This window comes from Arachis ipaensis, chromosome B09, assembly GCF_000816755.2.
Source record: "Arachis ipaensis cultivar K30076 chromosome B09, Araip1.1, whole genome shotgun sequence".
NCBI lineage: Eukaryota > Viridiplantae > Streptophyta > Magnoliopsida > Fabales > Fabaceae > Arachis > Arachis ipaensis.
The window spans coordinates 17,279,097-17,284,515 of NC_029793.2; positions in this window are offsets into that span (position 1 = coordinate 17,279,097).

A 5,419-nucleotide genomic window follows, 5' to 3' on the forward strand; every position below is an offset into this window, starting at 1 on the left:
AACAAATGTTTAATTAAAAAAAAATTATTTAAAAATTTAAAATTTGCACTAACTAATTAGTAAACTCTATTTAAAAATTTGAAATTCAAAATTCTAATACTAATTTCTAATTAAGTGACTTCTTGACTATTTCGATTTTTAAATTTAATTTTTTTTTATTTGTCACATTTATAAATTTTCTCTTTACTCCATTTACATTGTTATTTTTTAGATTGTCTCTGCACAATAATAGAGGTACTTTCTTCTTTTTCTCTCTTTTTAATTATAAGCTATTCATTTTCAATTTCTTTATTTAATGAAATAAAAAAATTTTAACTATTAGTTGAATTTATTGATTGTGAGATTAAACTTATATTTATTTGAAAAAAGAAACTTTTGTGAAAAAAATATATATTATTTTTTGTAAAATATATTTACGTAACTAAATAAATGAGAATGAAAAGAAAATTAAAGCCGCCGTTGAAGTTAAACTGACCATTTAGTTATTTATTTATTAAGTAAAGATGCAGATGAGTGAAGAGGTTGAATTCAAACAGGATAGTTAGTAAAATGGATGAAAAAAATAGAGAAAAAATGAGAACTACATGGATATAAATATATATATAACAAAACATAATGATTGATTTAGAATTTTTGATGGAATAGGAACAGAGAAGAAGGAACAAATGTGCGTGGTGTGTTATGGGTATTTTGGCCAAATAAAATCTCATAAAATACAATATTTTCTATACATTATTTAGCTATTGACAAGTAATAAATTATTAGTTTATATTGTCTTCGTAATATTTTACTAAGTTTGTTTATAAAAAAATTACAGAAAATCCGAGTGATAGTTCCAATGGTGTGCATTTTGATTTGGTGTTGTCGGACATTACAAATAGCAGCATCAATACAGGTTAATTTTTGGATGATTTTTTTGAAACTTGCTTATGTGAATATGCATTCACTTTATGTATATTTTGATTTTTCTACCATTTATTCAATTATAAACTTTAACAGAAAATTTGTTCAAAACTAATGTCTCAAATTATCTTATTAGGTAATAACCCAACACCATATCGATCAAGGTCTTCAACTACTAATTCACACTCTGTAGGTGAAAAAGAACAATGTGAAAATATTAATAGTATTAGTAATTTGGGTATCACACGTGGAGCATATGATAGCCCATGTCATCAGACAAGTCAACAACAGTTTCAACAAACATCAAACAATATCGACCAATTACAAAGCTAGTGTATGTTAATATGATTTTATTACTTAAAGACCAAACATTTAAATTTTAAATTGGTCTATTAAAAACAATCTTTGGTATATGCTATATAATTATTATAGATTCATTAGAGCACAAAAATCGAATTAGATTGGCCTTCAATAATGAGATTAACCTTTCATTTGCCTAGAGAGCAAAATATCATCTTTAAAGACGATGATGATCTTGAGAAAATCATGGAAGAAGAGGAAGAAAAATGTATGATGTTCTTAGCATAGATGGAGGCCAATAAAAAATTTGAATCAGGTCAAATTTTGACATATGCTGAGTTTCCAAATCAATTTATTTATGATAGAGAAGCAAGGGAATGACATCCACGCAAAAGAGGGTATTCTATCGAGAGGTTAAACTATGTTCCATCGGGTACAGATGATATTTATTATATGAAAATTTTGTTAGCTGTTCAGAGAGGTTGCACAACATATGAGTCTATTAGGACATTTAATGGAATTACATATTCTAACTTCCAAGATGCTTGCTATTCCATGGGACTACTGTGCGATGATAGGGATTTCATTACAGCTATTAATGAGGTAGCTGAATTTGCATCTGGTCATCAATTGAGAAAATTATTTGTGATACTACTGATATCTAATAGCATTAGCAACCCAGAGCGTGTTTGAAATGTAACTTGGACATTATTAGCTGATGGAATACTATATGAGAGGAGAAAAGCTTTAAAAAATCAAGATATTTTACTATGTCTTTTTTTTATATCAAGATTTTATTCTCTTATTATTTTTATTTTTATTAATAATATTAATAGTTTTATTTTGGAATTACTTATTAAATATTTTATAAAACCACTATGTGCTTTTGCTAGGACTAAACATGACTGATGACGAATTGAAAAACCTCTGCCTTATTGAGATTAAGAAGATACTCAACAGCAATGCGAGATCTTTAAGAGACTATCAATCAATGCCATATACTGAAATGTCTGATGTTCGCCTTTTTCAGAATAAGCTAATAGAGGAGGAGTTAGCATATGACACAAATGCGTTGACTCATACAAACTTATATACGGAACAAAAGATGACTCATGAGCAAAGGTTAGTATTCGATGAGATACTTAATGCTGTTATTACAGACTCTGGTGGTTTTTACTTCCTTTATGGGCATGATGGGTGTGGTAAGACATTTATTTGGAATGGACTTTCTTCTGCTATTCGGTCTAAAGGAAAGATTGTTTTAAATGTCGCATCCAGTGGAATTGCGTCTTTACTCCTACCTGGTGGCAGAATGGCTCATTTTAGATTTTCAATACCCATTACAATTACTGATGAATCTACTTGTAATATCAAGCATGGCAGTTTGAAGGCTGAGCTGCTCATCCAAAGTAGCTTAATAATTTGGGATGAAATTCCAATGCTCAATAAAATGTGATTTGAAGCACTTGATCGGACGCTCAGGGATCTTATATCAGTTACCGATCAACATAAGACACATCAACCATTTGGTGGTAAGGTTGTTGTTCTAGGAGATAATTTCAGACAGATACTTCCGGTGATTCCGAAAGGGAGTAGACACGATATATTGACATCAGCTATTAACTCATCCCATCTGTGGTCGTTTTGTAAGGTTCTGAAACTGCATACGAACATGAGGCTTCTAATGTCTTATTCAGATCAAGATGAAGGTGAAATGAAGAGATTTGCTAATTGGATACTTGATGTTGGAAATGGAAATATTGGTTCTGTTGTTGGTGATGAATCAGAAATTGAAATTCCAGATGATCTATTGATTACAACTATTGATGACCCTCTCTTTCATTTGGTAGACTTTGCATATCCAAATTTGTTGCAAAACATGTCAGATTACAGGTATTTTCAGAGTAGGGCAAATCCTGCACCCACGCTTGAGAGTGTCGAGAAGGTAAACGATTTTGTCTTGACAATCTTTCTAGGGATGGAAAATGAGTATTTGAGTTCTGACATAACATGTCAAGTTGATGAGAATGAAGATGTACAACAAGAGTGGTTCACACCAGAGTTCCTAAATGACATACAAATGTTCAAGACTACCCAATCACAAGTTGACTTTGAAGTCAGGAGTCGCTGTAATACTACTGCGAAACATAGACCAGACTTCAGGTTTATGCAACGGGACAAGATTAATAGTTAACAAACTTGGCAGCAACGTAATTGGAGTGACGGTAGTGACCGGTAGAAATATTGGAGATAAAGTGTACATTCCAAGAATGAACTTGATCCCTTCAAATTAGGAGTTGCCATTTAAGTTTCAACGGAAACAATTTCCATTAGCAGTATGCTTTGCGATGACCATTAATAAGAGTCAGGGTCAATCATTATCACATATAGGACTTTACCTGCCAAAATCAGTGTTCACCCATGGACAACTTTATGTTGCTTTGTCAAGAGTTAAGAATCGCAGTGGCCTCAGGGTTTTAATTCTAGACGAAGACGGCAATCCAAAAGTAATCAACAACAAATGTCGTGTTCAAAGAAGTTTTTAATAATATTTAGGTAAGAATAATAGTATTTTCATTTTAATAGCATGTTATGATTTACACTTTTGTATAAATATTTACTATAGATATAACAAATTTATCTATAACTCTGTTTTTAGATTTGAGATGAAATGTGTAACAAGAAGCACAACATCATATGCCAATTACTTTTCTACTGAAGTTAGTAAAATACTAGGTTGTCGATAAATTTTTATTAGCCTTTTGATATAAAATTTAGTGTAAAATTGACATGCTATTATTACAGTTATATATGTTCTTATTTTTTTTATGTCTCCCTCCTTATGGTTCAAGAATATTATAGACTTTAAACTCTTCTATTTGTTTTTTACTTTAAATAAAGATAAAATAGTATATTCAGTACGTTTATTATATAATGACAATGATCGTATTATACTAAACTCAAAAAATTTATAATTATAAAATATTATTTTTAATTTAACATGTCAAATTTAAATATAAACCCGTACATCGCACGAATTTAATACTAGTAATAATTAATAAAGATTCAAGTACCGTTGGAGCAAGATGAATTCAAATCTAATTTAGCCAACGTCACTTTAATGACTCGATAGCTTATCCAAAATGTATAATACCGAACGAATAATTATTGTCTGAACAAATTCTTTTAAAATGAGGAGATCAATACAGTAAAAATGATAATTTAATCATAATTAAATAAAAATATAAAACTTACACATAAATACATAATGTTAGTTATAAGCTTATTAATAATAATTAAATTTTTATTTTTTTATTTTAAAAATTATTTTTTGCTATTTTTTATTGGAATAAAACTCTATATTCAAGCAAAATACTTAACCAAGTTGTTATAACAATTTTTCAAATCACGCATTTTTTTCTTCTTTTCCTTCTCTTCCTTCTTCTTCTTCTTTTTCAATATTGCATCTTCTTCTTTTTATTCTTTAAGTAATTTTTTCACTTTTTATTCAAATATGAATCGAATTACTAATAAATTAGAAGCAGGAATTTAAAATAGATCAGACAGAAATAGATCATCGTGTTTAAAATATTGAATGATTCAAGTTTAAATTAGTTGAATGGGAGTGATTTGAATTTTTTTCTGATCGAATCAAGTGGAGTAGTGGACGAGATTTAGATTATTCAATTTTGAATTGAATGGAATGGAATGCAATTGCTAAATTCAGTTATATATGTACACCATTTTCGGTTCATTTGGTATTGTATAACGGTTTCGTTTTAAAAATATATTCGATTCATTTGAGACGCAGGTGTTTTTACATTCGAATTTATATCGGTTCATTTGGTATTTTACAATGATTTCGCTTTGATAATATTTTCAGTTCATTCGAGATGCAGGTTTTTTGAATTCAAATTTATATAATGGATAATTTTCGGTTCATTTGATATTATACAACGATTTCGCTTTGATAATATTTTTGCTTCATTCGAAACGCATGTGTTTCTGAATTCGGATTTATATAATGGGCAATTTTTGTTTCATTTGATATTATATAATGATTTCGTTTTGATAATATTTTCGGATTCGAAACTATTTAATGATATCACCACAGAGAATCAAAATCAATAAAGATGTTAGCAAAATGTTACTGTTGTTGGTGATGATGATAACGAAAGAGAAATATAACGAAAAAGAAAAAAAAAAAAAGAAGAAG